A 16002-nucleotide genomic window follows, 5' to 3' on the forward strand; every position below is an offset into this window, starting at 1 on the left:
CACTTAGACCACATCACAGGTATTCCGGATGCATCAATGATTTGTTAAACATAGTCATATCTACACCACTATTGAGCTCTGTATCCTCATTCTAGCTCTCGAAAGCTCTATACTTAGTGAAATCAAAACCTTCATTACTCTTGATTTCAGTGGCTATCCATTTACGTAGATCTTCTAGCCATTTTCGAATTGTGGGGGATGTCAAATCCTGCCACAGTATTGTAATAGTGCATTTTCCAATCAGTAAACCAAATAAATACATTTGGATAGCGCTTTATTTTGTTTGGGTCTAGTAAAATGTCCCAAAAGACACATCACCAGGTGAATATCTAGACGTCGCCCTGCAAAGTCATGAATTGCTTCAAGTAACAATGACCAAAACTACTGTATTTGCAGGCAATTCCATACCATATGAAAGAAATCTGCATTATTAGTGGAACATCCAGGGTATCTCGACTCCCCTTGCGGGCATATCTTGGCAATGTCGCTGGAGACAGGAAAATGCAGTGAAGATAATGCCACTGTCTGTACTTAAAACAGGAGTTTCTATTCACCGCTTTAGTGTACTCCAAAGTGTGTACCCATTCTTTACCTTGTATGTCCTTTCCCAATTGTTGTTCCCACATCATTACAAGCGTGGCTAAATTGGAGTAAAAAATGGGGAGTAGTGCCCTATGTATGGGAGTCACCACCTTTCACTGTATCCCATCTGTAAGTAATGTACCTAAAACTTCATATTTCAAAGGTTCTTGTGTACAGCAGGTCATGTCGCATGAGTGGCTGCAACTACAGCATAGTACGTAAGGAGCTGACCAACACTGAGGACGCAATCATCTACTAATGCTTGAAATGATAAAAGTGTGTTATCTAGGTATGTTTCACAGGGTCTGAATATCATTTTGTGTCCAGTGTAGTATCAAGTGTTGTCGGGTTACCTTAGCTAAACCAGGGAGTATCCATAATGGAAGATTAAGGGAGTACAGAGCTTCTGGACGCTTCTAGCATCTATATTTATCCCAACAATATCCTATCACACATAAGGAGATCGGGGAATCAGCATTTAAACGTCCCTCAGTACACAAATAAATTGTTGTTACCTATCAGACATGTTAGGTCCATCGATTCCAGGTCTGTCTCTACAGTCAACCATCTCGCCATCCAAAACATTTGTGCAGCAAACTCATAGATCTCCAGATCTGGGATTCCCATTCCACGTGCATCCATCAGGTGAATCACCTTTTCAATAGAGATACACTGCCTCTGATAAGGCTAAATTAGCTCTGAAAACGTCGACTTAAAGTTACGGAAAAAAGGACTATGAAGGATCAACAGAAGTGCAATAAAATCATAGCCACCCTGCCCAGTGGGAAGTGCAGTAGGCCAGTCCAGAATGTTACTGTCCTGCTGATTCCTGAGATTTCCCCTTTCAATTTAGCATCCGTATGGTAAATGTGTATACCAAGATATTTTAAACTGTTGGGACAAACACTGGATGTGCCTGGGGAAAACCTGTACTAAGAGGTTAAAAATCCTGGCTGACACCACCGTTCCCTTTCCATAGGTCCCCATTATGGAAACATCCAGGTGCATAACCATTTCTTTTACCTGTCCAGTAACTCTAACTGGTCTCTTACAAGACTCACAATGACCTTGTTGTTCTTGTTCCTGGACACCCTCCGCCTTCAATCCAAACACATATCTCTCAAATGATTTAAGGACAGGGTGTCAAGATCTACCCCTACTAACCTTTTATCTGCCACTCCAATATGCAATCTGTTGCTGAAAGTTGGAACTGATCTCAGACAGCTTGCTCCAATTGTCCAACCCCAATTGGGGGATGGAGACCAATAAGCAAGCAGGGACTACTGGGCCTCCATTGTGGGGATTGTGGTCCTTTGCCTCTTATGTACCAGACTCCATCCTAAAATGGATGTGGAAACTAGGCAAAGTACAACTCCTTCAGCACTTAACTTTTGGTGGTAGCAATGGCGAGCATTCACAGGTGCCTCGGGGAGATAGTAGAGGGGTGCCCCAGCGCAGCACAATAAATGAATGTCCAACCCAGTGATAGATTTTCAAGAAAGAAAGGTACTTGAATGCACACTACAAAGGAATACCACGCATGCATATCATCACAACATAACCTACTGTCCTGGGTGCTGTTAGGCAACACTACGGCTATTTTGGTTATCTCCCCCAGCCCTCCTTTCTAGTCTAAGCAGTTGCTCCCCGGTTCAAGATTCTGTATTATTATGATTAGGACTCAGGTGCAGCCTCTAACATGCGTGCACTCAGTCTCTCGCTCTCATAGAACCCCCTTTTACAGTTTCTTATCATCAGCACCTTCTCCTGCTACCTCAACTCCATCTAGGATCACCACACTGTCTATTTGGGAGAGTTGTAGTACTGAATATCGACACCAACAATATTGAGATGGAAGAATATCGAGGACAGAATATTGAGGGACAAAATACCGAAAGTTAGGGTATGTATGAAAGTAAATAGTTACTATTCCTAACTCCACACCTACATACCTTGAAGATATATGTACTGCATCTGTACATATATGAGGAGTTAGATATAGAAAATATAAAGTTACCTACCTGTCTTTTTTCGATATTTAATCCATGATATTTTGTCCCACGAATATTGTGGGTTTGATATTTAGGGTGCATACCCTTAGGAGCTTGCCTGGCAGGTGTGTCTCTGGCAGTTCAGCTTCAGTAAGTTTTCAGTGATCTTCTGCAGTTCTCAAGTAGAAAGGAGTGACGGTCACAGGTAAAGGCTTGATCACAATGCGAACAGCTGAGCCCCATACGGGTTGATTCACTAGATTCAGTGCAGCCATTCCCAGGCTGATTCTTTGGGCTCAGTGCAGCCAGGCAGACACCCATATTCCAATCTTCTGCTTGAGGTGTGGCCATGCAGTGCCAGTCTTCTGTTGATGATAAGGTCACACATGAGCCACACTTCTGATAGTGACACAGTCACTTATAGGCTGATCTTCTGAGGGCTACGTGGCCATGCAGAGGTCGATCTTCTGTTGATGACTCGGCCATGCACAGGCCATATTTCGACTCAGTGATCACAGCCTGATTCTTCAAGGTTTGCACCAAGAATTGCTATGGAGAGTAGATGCCTACAAACACAAGAGCCCGCAGATCACTCCCCTCAGTTTTCTTCCTCTGGATGTTGCACTGACACCTGGCACATGATGCTCTTTCTAGATGGAGACTGCTTCTGCAGGATTGGCAGCCCCTATCCCTCTCTCAGCAGGCAGACTGTCCCCTCACCTTTGAGAAGCTGACCGTCCGGCAGACGCCAGTTCTGTCACGGAGCAGCCTGCTGAGTACTCTGCAGGGCACGCCCTTTCTTGGCCTTAGAGGTCTTGGGACTGGAAGAACTAGGGGCTAAAGGGGTCCCATTTCTGTACAGTAAATTAGACAATAGATGTGTACCCACTGTCTGCATCTTCAGAATTGGTTTGGGTGGTTCTTCTTCCAAGGGTCCTTTATAGGATGATCTTCAGACTCCACCTTTTTGTAGAGTGATGCATCTCACACAGAGCTTAATTTGTAAGCGAAAGAGTGCCAGTTCCCAAATCCTTACTTGGAAGCACACTGCCGGTGCAATGAAGCGTCAGCATGCACTCCAAACCTCTGTAATCCACTGCCAGGCACTTCCTGTGCCTTTACCTCACTCATACAGGTCAATGCTTTCTCCATTTGTGCCGCTTTTCTCTTTCTCTTCATCCGCCTTTCCTGTTTGTGTGTGTTTACATTTTTTTGTTCTCAGGAAATGTCCGATCAGGAAAAATAAGTACCGACGCATCAAACATATGTGCCGGTGGCCCCCACCAGAAACTACCAGCTCAAATTGGACACTGCTTTCCCAGCACAGTAGTCACTATCCTAGAGCTTCCACCACAGAGGCACAGAGAGGTGTGGCCTTCCTGCACCTGGCTGTCATCAGCCAGATTGAAAGTGTAATCAGGAAAGACAAAAGGCTGGACCTCACTTGAAGGGTCCTCTTCATTTAGTACAACTTAGTTTGCAGTACCACCCTTAGCATTCAGGCAAGACTAATGGGCAGCCTCTTACCAAGAAAAGAGCCTTACTGAATTTCTAAAAGTCTTGACTTCCTTCCCCTCGCTTCAGTCAGTACCTAGGTCTCCTTCCTCCAGCTTAAGGAATGTTAGCAATATGACTCCACTGTCTGAGAAAACAGCCTCACCTCTATTGTGTGCAAAGGCCAATCCTGGAGTACCAAGAGGGATCCCACAGGCATTCATCACTTTGGCTTACTCACACACACATTACATGTGCCACACAGGCTACACACACAAAAACGTACAAAATACACTTGGGATCATAGACCTCGGTGCTGAGTAAGCGCAGAAAGCTACATTATACATGAGTTGGCCAGTAATGACGGAGCTAAAAAGTTTTGGCCATAACTATGGATTCAGAAAACATGGTATGCTGCCACCATTTTTCTTTGTGCTAATTCATGACAGGGGAAGTAGTCTACTATCCGCCAATTAGGCCATGCTTGGACCTACCCTTCTAAGTCACAGACAAGTCCAGGATCTTACTCATGTTAAGGGACAAATCTAGATGCTAGTAAGCAGATACATGCCTTCACACTCATGGCAGGGGAGCATAACTGTACACCATGCAGGGGACATTCCCATCCCAATAACATCAAAATGCTTTTTATGCTCGTAAGTGTGATTTATGCTCTTAAAAGTACTTCTAGACTCCTGCTGACGTTGTGTGTAGTGCATAGAGCCATTTTTCGCCTTAATGTGATTTTGCACGTTAGAATAATTTGCCTCCCAAGTGGGATACCACAGCTTACTTTGTATTGCGGGTGAAGTTACACCAATAAGTGATTTTACACCTATACATGACTTGTGGCCCTTAATGTTTTTGAAAGTCATGCTGATGTTGCACCATGGGTGACATTGCTCCTCAATTAAATACGCTCCTATAATGGTTCACCCTTTTACAGCAAACGTAATATCTTACTACAATATTTTCTGTCTGTACTCACTGAAATGCTCATCTAATTGTGATATCATGCACCTGCTCATTTTGCATTAAGGGTGCATATGCACTGACATGTGCATCCCTAAATGTCTTCTTGTAGTCTTGTTTATTCAATTAAAAAATACAAATCCCAGAATAAAAAAAAAAAGCTGGACTGGAGCTGCTCATTACACACTGATATAGAAAACCTGCCAGCCATGCTATTGGGCGACCAGGTGGCTTCATGTCACCAGAGCGCCACCTTTTTATTTCTGGACTTTGCTTTTACGTGTCATTGGTATTAGGTGTGTTAATTTAGTCCAATTGGTGCAATTAAAATTAACCAAGACTACAACTCCTATGATGCACTATGTTAACGCAAAATGCAGGAATGGAAAAGTGATGTCTCTGTAATATGGTGCCATCTGGTCACCTTATGCACACAGACCTCCAACCCCCATCCCACACAAATAGCTGTCGCACCTTTGTGTATGCCTGTATTTGAATTTGGTACCATATCACAAACAGATGGGTGTATTGTGCTAGTGCTTGTTCAAGAGTCACAGCCTCTCTTGAATTGGATTTCTTTAGTAATACAAAATATACTACAGAGATCTCAAGTTTCCCCATTCCATGCGTGAGTAGCCCATCCAGTTCAGGTTCTGTTTTTTTCTTTACATGCTGAGAACTGTAGTTCTTACTTTATAACGGGAACAAAAGGACTACAAATCTCAGTAAGGAAAGGAAAAAGGCCTTATGGCTGATTGAGCTTCTCATGCATTGAAATGGGAACGTGATAGCTCTGTATACTTTCCTAAAATTGCCATATAATGTCAAACACAGACACAGAATATTTTCTATTAAACTTTCTCTAGACCTTAGCACACAATATGCCCAAAGAGAGCACTTGTTCCTTCTGACCCTACCAGCAAAGCCTGATCCACAGAAAAAAGAAAATTGTCTGACAACATGGGGCAGGTGTTCTCTCAGACCGGATCAATCTCGCCAGGTCCTGGAGCACCTGCTAATCAGTTCATAGAGTAACACAAGATGATGGGGCCCCAGAGACTCTATAATGAACCCAGGAGACACATTACCCCTCTATACTACTTTGATTCAAAACTGGGACTAGACAAAACACAGATCTCCCCAGCAAATATGTTAACCTCCAGAGTTATCATACAATTATTATAATTCCCTGAGATTTAGTTGGCACATAAAGCACACTGCAGCAGGTACCTTAACCCCACAAGAAAATGTGAAATTCTGACTTTGTAGACAAACAGAACAGATTTACTGACACGTTTGTCCTTGTTGAAAAATTCTTTTTGGCAGAGTTTTAAAAAATAAATGTAAAAGCTGAGGCCAGGTTATGCAATAGGGTGCATAAATTTTTTTGGCTCAACCCAACACCAAATTTAATTTGTTAAATATTGTAATGCGCTCAAATGTACTCAGGATAGACCTGCCAAACATATATGTGAGGTCTTAAGATCTGATGCCTCTGCTTGTTATGTCAGTTCCTGAGAGGTGATAGGTTGTGATGCCACTCCCTATGATTCAATGCACGATGCCACATGCTGTGATGTCATGCACCATGATGTCACTTTCATACCGACTAACTTGGTTGGTTAGTCCCCCCACTTCTTTTTTAGGTCGTGCCTGGGCAGCGCATTCGCTGTCTCTGCGAGACATGCTGTATTCAGTCTGTGGGCTTATAGCCCACCCAGTGCCTTTTTATTGGTCACTTTGGTTGTCCAACAAGAAGGCTTGCTTGCTAGTGGCTAATCCTTCTTCTTTGTCCCTCCTAACTGTCATTTGTATCCTCCCACAGAGCACCATCTAACTACCATATCATTACGCTTTCATCTTCATGTGTTGTTTTAGTGAACTCTTTTTTTTCTTTCACTCGTTAGGGTCTACAGCTGCAGGGCTCTGGTTTTACTGTAATGGGGGCCAAGTAGAGTGTCAGCATTTCCCTTTGATCAGGTGTCAACATTTCCCTTTGATCAGGTGTCAGCATGCCGGCCACTTCAGGAGGCCGCGCACCCTTATTTTATTAACACAGCACCTGCTTTCCTATATGTGTGTTTCTGGGTCTCTAGCGGCATCCTCCAGTATGGAAATAATCTCGCCCTTTAATGCTACTAATACTCTTTTTTTCTTTCACTCACCACTCCGAGCTCGTTGTGATCTACAGCTGCGCAGGGCTCTGGTTTTACTGTAATGGTGGCCAAGTAGAGCAGCACCTTTCCCTTTGATCAGGTGTCACCATGGCAGCCGCCCGCTTTCCTATATGTGTGTTCATGGTTCTCTAGCGGCGTCATCCACTACGGAAATCATCTCGCCCTTTAATGCTACCCTTGTTTTCCACTCTTCCTCTACACTTCATAAGCAGCGTCCCGTCCAACCCTAAGAGTGGCCACTAGCACGCCGGCCCTGCCCCGTGATCCGGAATCAGACTGTACAGGTCATCACCGAGCGAGAAAGATGTAAACACCCTGCGCTCACGCCTCCACACGACCGTAATCTAGTGGAGGTCAGGCCGTGTGCCACAGTGCGGTGTTCCACCACCACGACTGAGCTGGAACACTCTCAAACTATTCCCCCATCCAACTCTAACTCACTCCCTCTTTCTGTCTCCAGCTGCCATTTTCATCGCTACCTCCGACCCCCACTCTCCCCTTCTCAGCCACCCAGAGTCTAACTCATAGGACCTTCCCGATGCCTGTGGCCCTTCCAGTCCAAAGCTCACACATGGCAGAGTGCTGACACTGGGCATCCAAAAATAATTCATAATACTTGAACGTGGTTCCGTTTTGCCAGTGCTTGAAATGCCCACGAGTGCAAGTACGTGCTAGCCATAGGAATGATGGTTCTGTTTTACTATATTTGTTTGCTTCATGGCCAGGCCATTATCAGTTGTTAACATGTATCTATGAAAAGAAAAATGTAATAAAATAATTACACCGAACTCTATTTTTGCTGGGCATGGGATTCTTGATTACAGTAACACGGATCGATAAAAGGGTGCCTCAGTATCTCAAGTTATTTTTATATACTACGTGTATATGGCGTGCATTTTATTACCATTAGTATAACCTAGAAGCGAAACAAGTGTCCGTCGTAAGGAAGAGTCATGAAGTATTTGATGAACTTGGAAGATCATCTACTCCTGAACAGGTCCAGTTTTATGGCCATTGAGACCACTCACATCCCTAGGTGAAGACTTCCAGTACTGTCTTGGCCAAGTCAACCCCCGTTGTTAGTTGATGAAAATACTATAAAATCAGGAAATATTAACATGTTGGTTAGTGCTCCACCCCATGTTTGGAAAAAAACATTGGCAATATAAAACCTAGACGTGTGTTCTATTTTGAAAGGATACGCGCTCAATGCAGTTCTTTGCAGCTCGGCTCACCCCGAAGCATGCATTTTCTTACTGGCTTTTCAGTAGCGGACTCCACACACTTAGGCCGCAAGCCACTTCAGGCTATTTAATCCTCCCCCCGGGCTCTGCATACAATACCAGAGTAAGGGGCATATTTATACTCTGCGCCGGAATTGTGTCGTTTTTTTGACGCAAATTCGACGCAAAACGAACTCCATATTTATACTCTGGCGTTAGACGCGTCTAGCGCCAAAGTTCATAGAGTTTGCGTCATTTTTTAGCGTGGACACCTACTTTGCGTTAATGATATGCAAGGTAGGCGTTCCCATCTAAAAAATGACTCCGAGGCATGTGCGCCGCATTTACACTCCCGGGCAAAAATGACGCCCGGGAGTGGGCGGGTCAAAAAAATGACGTCCAGCCGCTTTTGCGTAGTTTTTTAGCGCCTGGTCAGGGCAGGCGTTAAGGGACCTATGGGCTCGGAAGGAGCCCAGAGGTGCCCTCCCATATCCCCAGGGACCCCCCCTGTCACCCTTGCCCACCCCAGGAGGACGCCCAAGGATGGAGGGACCCATCCCAGGGAACTTAAGGTAAGTTCAGGTAAGTTTTTTTTTTTTTTTTGTGGCATAGGGGGGCCTGATTTGTGCCCCCCTACATGCCACTATGCCCAATGACCATGCCCAGGGGACAGAAGCCGGCTAACGTCATTGAATAAATACGGCGCCCGCATGGCGCTTCAGAATGGCGTTAGATTTTTTGACGCACAACTGCGTTGGCGCAGTTGTGCGTCGAAAAGTATAAATATGGCCCTAAATATGAAGAAAGCTTGGCGAGCAGCTCAGATGTGCTCAGTCCTTCTGAGCTTGTCATAACTCAATCTGGAGTCTTGTAGCAAATGATGCTAATGTTCCTCGTGCACACATTCTGGATGACTTCTTAATGGTCACGAAGAAAGATGCTCATCTCTGTTTATACATTGCACTTGATAACAATTAACACTGGGAAGAGGTTAACGTTGGGGTTGGGAGCAGCGTGCTGACCTGCATGGAGGGCTTCAGCGGCAGGCACTGCGCGTGACATGAATGAGATTATATTTAACGTGCGTGTAGGTGTGTTTCTTCCGCTTTTTATTGGCAAAAGAATATCATACGAATTTAAGAACCGGGAATCTCCTGACAAAATAATAAAATTGCCGCGCAGCGGACGAACCATGAACTGAGTGAAGAACGTAGTGGGTTCCGGTGTCTCTATCTTACTACATTGGAGCTCCGTCTGCTGAGATGGGCGGATATTACTGTCACAAGATGTTCATAGCTCAGTACTCATTTTTGCTTTAGAAGCTGATTTTTTAAGAAAACGTTTCAGAAAGAATAAGAAATATAAAGTTTGATTTTGGATGCCTTACAGCATCCTGTGTATCTTGAAATGGAACAACGTTTGCATTTAATTTTTCTTTTATGCTTGAGCTGTAGTGTTTTGTGGCGCACGCCTTTTATAATAAACAGACAATTTATTTAACAGCTCTTCATGGCACTGAAGCTTGTATTTCTTTAACTCATACTTCTGGGTTGTTTCATTTCAGCCATCTGTCTGCAGATCTCCAGAGAGCAGTTACCAAATGAACTTCGTAGTGAACGTGAAGTGTTTCTTTTCACGAGTGTTTAGCGCATCTTTCAACCTTCACATTTCTACCTCTGTATCATTGTACATTATTTGGTCCTAAATTCCACTTTACCTTCCCTTCATTGTAAACCATACAGCTATCAAACAATACAATTACACACCACACCACATATATCCAATCTACACCACAGAATTCCACACCATGCCACAAACTTTAACAGCAGACCACATAATTAAACTCCACTGCATACCACTCCACAACACAAAATACCATTCCACATACATTACACTCCCTGGCACACAATCCCAGTCCACATATTTTCAGTACACCCAATACCACATAATTACCATTCACATCATTCCACTGCACATCATGACACATAATTCCACTACGCAAATCCGCTACACACCACACAGTTCCACAACCAACATTTCCAATCCAACCCACATAATTCCACTCCACAGCACCTACAGCCACTCCACTCCAAAGCAAAACACATGGGTAAAAGACATTGTCATTTACAACGCCAATAGCTCTAGCTCTCACAAATGCGAAACCGATTGGATTGCAAATGCTTTAGGATTTGTGCCTTGCTTGTCCCTCAGTGGTGCCCATTTGCCCTTTCCCGATCTGCACCAAGGGGGATGGGGTTGAGGCAGGGGGGTAGCCTGTGTTACAGCCCTAGGAACTGGTCCATTGCTGGCTGTGACACCAACAACCTACTCCAACATTTTAGCCAACAACTTTGCCTACTGGGGCTTGAAGGTCATACTTTTAAGTGGGAAACACAAAGCTCCAAGTAATGGGAGTGTTTAGCTGATAACGCAGGGCTTGACGGACAAGTCAGGCAAGGCATGGCGCAACCTTGCACCTATTGCTTTCGAGTCAAAGCCAGACCGAGGCAACCCTGTTTGTCAGATAGGAGAGTTGGATTCGTGTCAACCCGCCTGTGGGCGAGGCGGGGATTAGAACAGGCCTCAGTAGGCACACAGCCCCGTGCCATGAATCTGTACTAGTAACGGGTATGCAAATATGTAACTTGCTAGGAAACGTAGTCTTCTAGTCTACATGTTCTCTGGAGCAAACAAGCCCACTCGAACATAAATACCCACATAAGAACCGAATCCAACGAGTCGTGCCTGATTCGCCGCGCTGAAGCTGTTTTGTGATGGTGTTCTGTTTTCTCTTTTCAGTTCTCCCTTCTCGCCCTGGTTTGTCAGCCTTTGGAGCCGCGAGCCCAGGTGCAGCCGCTGCAACAGGAAGCGAGTGAAGTGAAGTGAAAGCCGGCACCGGACAGAGGAAGCGCCCGCGAGACCGCTCCAGCCAGTCCCTGAGAGGGGAGAGCCCCGGCCGCTGCAGTGTTTACTTCCAGGCAGCTGCTGGCGCGCGGACATCGAACAGGCCTCCCACCCTAAAACTGCGCAGGCCCCGGGAGGACAGAGGTAAGGGGGGACTTGTGCTGCGGATTATCCATTATTGTGAATGAATGTGTTTACCTCGCTTCTATTGCCGTGAGAAACTGCAGGGTATCTTTCAGACCTGAAGTGATCCGAATTTTCAACTTTGTAATACTTACTTGCCAACGAGTGGCCCCAGGTTGGATACTCGCAGTGCTTGAAATGGAAAAATTAAAGTGCAGGTACTCTGTCCCAGAGTACCTGCTTGTTTCTGAGAAGTGCCGGTACTCTCCAATTAAAAGTCTTGCGTTTTTCTTGAGATATGCCGGTACTCTCCCTCTCAAAATAAAAAAGTGCCGGTACTCAGTACCGGACAGTACCGGCCCATATAAAGCACTGCATACTCGTACCTTTTAAGCCAACGTCACTTTGCATTTTGGAATTTGTAGTTTTGATTTTAACAGTGTTAGCTGTGCAAAGTGCTGTTCACTAAAATGCAACCACTACACGCAGGATGTACAACAACATTGTAGCTTATAAATTGTATTCATACATCTATGACGTCAAACATTTTTTTTTTTTTTTGGTAATAGGTGTTGTGCGTGACAGTAATGTTCCTTGGCACTAAATATATCAGGTTGCTGGCACCAGGGAGATAGAAATTAATGAAAGAAGGAAGGATACTAGCAACATACAGCTGGGACATAGGTGCCTCTTTGGAGTTGTGGGGCTGGCACAGGCGATAATTCATTTTAGTGACCAAAGGGTCAGACCACCATCATTGAAATTGTTCATTCCGACGTGACCTGCTGAGGCTGAAGAGAGGCACCATTCCGTACTATGGTCATAGAATGAGATCCCTCGATGTAAAATTGCACCAATGTCCTATGAGACACTTTATTTTGTCTATCACAGATATGTGCATTTCTTCATGTATGTGGATTTTTTTTCTAACAAAGGTAACCAAAAAGCAGCGGAGCGTTGTACGTGGTCAAATGTGAGCTTAAAGTCAGCCAGTAATGGGATCGGAAGCTGGGTCATAGACGGGTTAATTCATTGTAATGTGGTGTTCTTTAAAGAAGTAAGCCTTTAACTCTTTCTTAAATTGGAGCAGGGTTGGGGGAAGGCCCTGGTGGATAGGGGGAGTCAGGAGGAGTTTGTGAAAGCCCACAAGCTCATGCATTTGTGGGTGTTAATACATTCTCTGGTAAAGCATGCCGTGGTTTGCTCATTCCCCACCCCTTGCATGGTTTTTAGTACCCAACAAGTGCAAATACAGCCAATCTTCTGAATCCAGACCCAAATGTGTAGACAGTAGGAAGGATGCAGTTAATACATTGATAAAACAAAGCGCATGCTGGAGAAGAATTCCTCAATGGTCTCAAATCTACCAGTTATACGACCACATAAATCACACTTTATACTAACATCTAAAGACAAGTACGGAATGTGACAGGGACAATGAATCTTATTCAGTCCATTATTCCGTACTTATGTGAGTGGGTGTGTCTTTTGTATGTTTGTGTCAACCTCAAGATGTGAATGTTTAAGTTTTGAGGAGGCCTCTAAAAGTCACAGAAAAAAGAATTAACAATAAACACGCCAAATCAACATATTTATCCACATCAACTGCCTGCAGCCAGGAACACTGTATGCTGTACCACATAATCAGTCGTGGCCCAGGGACCCCCTGTCTTGTGTGTTGCTTGCCAGTTGTGGCTGTTTAGCCAGCAGTATGTGGATTCCGAAAAATGTCGCTTTACTTTTAACAAGTAAGGCCTTAAAATCTGCCATGCAAATTGACTAAAAAAGTCACAACTGGCTGAAGGTGTCGCATATAGCAAGTGGCAAGTATGATCTCGCCCCACAGACAGCAGCCGCCTGGAGAAATCTAGCGCTTTGTGGTTATTTCCAAAGAAAGGAATTCCTCTGTGCGTTTGGAAACCAACAAACACATACCGGACCCACATCAGAGCAAAGAGGTTCGGAAAACAAAGATAAGACATCAGTAATCAGATTACGAAAATTACAGGCTGTGCTTGGGATATTTGGCATCGCACGAATAAAACACCAGATTGAAATGATCAGCTCATTTACAAATGCTGGCACCAAGACCTCACTGAAATATTACTCTGCTTTCACATTAAATGACATAAGGTAAAGTTATCGACTGAAACTGAAGAATTTTATAAGGTATGGAAAATAACAAACAAACCTCAAAAGAGTATTTCTGGGCTTTCCAAGCAGGAAAGATTAAACTCAGTAGGGGTGGATGTCAAAAAAATAGAAAGCGCCTACGACTCAGCAGAGTTTAGCTCACGTGGACATTTTAAGCATAATTTTTCCTGTTCTTTATGCATAAGTGAGTCAACCCGTCCAATTTTGGCAGGTGACACCCACGCTGTGTTGGGAGAAGGACAGCGTGGGGAGCAGAAGGGGGTAGGGGATATTTCCACACCTGCTCCCAGTTCTGGATTACCAAATAGGCAAAATAGGTACCGGCCTATGCGCCCCACTCCTTTTAGGGGCCCAGCAACAACACTCAAAATAATATTGGTTTGATCTTGAAAGAAAATTATAATCAAGCTTTCTTAAATTGTTTCCAAAAGATAGAAATAAAATGAATCAAATCAAAGAAATGAAAACTTTACATTAAAGACTCTATAGAGAAAATACTCTATTAATGTAATACCCATTAACAACTGAAAGTACATAAACCATAGTCATCAGATTCACATAACAGTTTGGGGCATATTTATAAGAAAGTTTCCACCCATGCACTCCCTCATCATCCATCCAGGCACTTAGGTGGTTATTACAACTTTGGAGGAGGTGTTAATCCGTCCCAAAAGTGACGGTAAAGTGACGGATATACCACCAGCCGTATTACGAGTCCATTATATCCTATGGAACTCGTAATACGGCTGGTGGTATATCCGTCACTTTTGGGACGGATTAACACCTCCTCCAAAGTTGTAATAACCCCCTTAGTCTCTTATCTTCCATGCGCACAGTCACTCATCTTTTCACTCATGGATCTTTTCATCTAACCATTGGCTCGTTTTTGCATCACAATACCACACACAAAATTGCCATTCAGTCAAGAAGCCCTTTAGTTATCTAGAACACATTGGCTTTGCAGCTAGTTTGTGGGTGATATGCAAATACTTCCGGTGGTGTGTCTGGTAGTCTCTGAGGATTGTGGGAATGCTACCAATACTGTGTGGCTGTTACTCTGTGAGAGTTGCAAGAATGCTGTTGGCAGGTGTGACGACTAGACCACGAAGAGTGTGAATGCTGTCGGTTGTGCGAAAGTACAAGTGTGTGCATGCTGTCCGTGCTGTCAGTCTGCTACTGCATAAGGAATGTGAGCGCTGTCAATAGATTGCGGCTACTAGTCTATAAGGAGTGTAAGAATGCTTCTGGTAGTGAGTAACTGCTACTCTTCTGGGTGTGTGAGTGCTGTCAGTAGTGTGAGAATGCCAGTCCGTGAGAGGTGCAAGACTGACCGCAATCTATGAGGAGTGTGAGGCAGCTTCCAGCCGTGTGTGGCTGCCATTGTGAGGGGTTTGAGGATGCTGTCAATGTTTAGTGTTCTACTTTTCCACCATAGTGACTTTAAGAGTTCCCTTGAGTTCATCTCTGTGTGTAAGTATACGAGTGAATTGTGCACTTTTGCTAACAAAGATGTGTTTTTTCTAGTGTATGAAATAAGCTTAGAGAAACTAGGGCAGTGCTTGTTGTGTCCGGTGCTGAGCACCAGCACTTATTTTTCAAGGCCGGGGCTTACTCTTCTGCCTCAAGCATTTGCTGCGAGCAAAAGACACATATGGGAAAGATGGAGGATGGGAAAAACGAAAAAGCGTCAAAAAGGGAGAAAGAAAGCTGCAAGAGTGAGCTGAAGGGGCAGGGAGTGGGTCCCTTGCTCATTGTGCCACTGGATTCAAGCTAGCCTGGCTGATGAAGGGTGATACCCCGAAACCGGTCCCAGAATGCTTGTTTCCGGTCCAGGGAGGATCTGGCCTGGCAGTTTGGGCTGGACTGTTCCCATGAGGAACAGGATCAAGACTGATTTGCATATAGCTGGGTCCAAACTGGGGTGGCATGGTGAGCAAAAGAACATGGATTAAACCCAGATCTGTGACTGGGACTGAGTGTTTGCATTGTTCAGCACTCCGTCCATCATCCTTTTGTGTTGCTAAAGAACACTGAAAGAAGTCACGGATTTCCTGCTTCCACTTGAAGTTGAGGGTGCCGATCCGTTCCTGTCTCTCTGGGCCTTTCCTACAGTAGGTCTTCCTCACGGTCCACGTCTTCTGGTAAGTCAAAGTCGAAGCAGAAGCACAAAAACAGTAAACAGGATTCGTTTCAGTCCCGTCACTCTCAACCTGAGAGATCACAAGGATGTCAGGATGTCGCACTTTGTTTCCCATTCCCTATTGAGTATCTGAATCCACAGCTGAACCAGAGTTACCGGGTTCATCTGTAACATCACAGCAGACTGTGGCCTTTAAAGATTCCATTTTGCACATCTTTGACACTCTTCCGGCTCTCTCTGGT

The 16002-nt window shown here is 44.5% G+C and overlaps 1 protein-coding gene across 5 annotated transcripts in view; it reads left to right on the forward strand.

The window, feature by feature from the left end:
• LOC138287551 (adenosine deaminase 2-like) overlaps positions 1 to 16002 on the forward strand; it is a 214764-nt gene that overhangs the window by 73188 nt on the left and 125574 nt on the right. For 3 of the 5 annotated variants that reach the window (XM_069228069.1, XM_069228068.1, XM_069228065.1), the window contains exon 2: positions 11239 to 11487. The gene's annotated coding sequence lies outside the window, so the exon portion shown is untranslated. Of the gene's footprint in view, positions 1 to 10965; positions 11068 to 11172; positions 11488 to 16002 lie in introns of those variants that run through there. The other 2 variants (XM_069228067.1, XM_069228066.1) reach the window with 2 other exon arrangements.

This window comes from Pleurodeles waltl, chromosome 4_1 (genome assembly GCF_031143425.1).
Source record: "Pleurodeles waltl isolate 20211129_DDA chromosome 4_1, aPleWal1.hap1.20221129, whole genome shotgun sequence".
In the NCBI taxonomy this organism is placed as follows: domain Eukaryota; kingdom Metazoa; phylum Chordata; class Amphibia; order Caudata; family Salamandridae; genus Pleurodeles; species Pleurodeles waltl.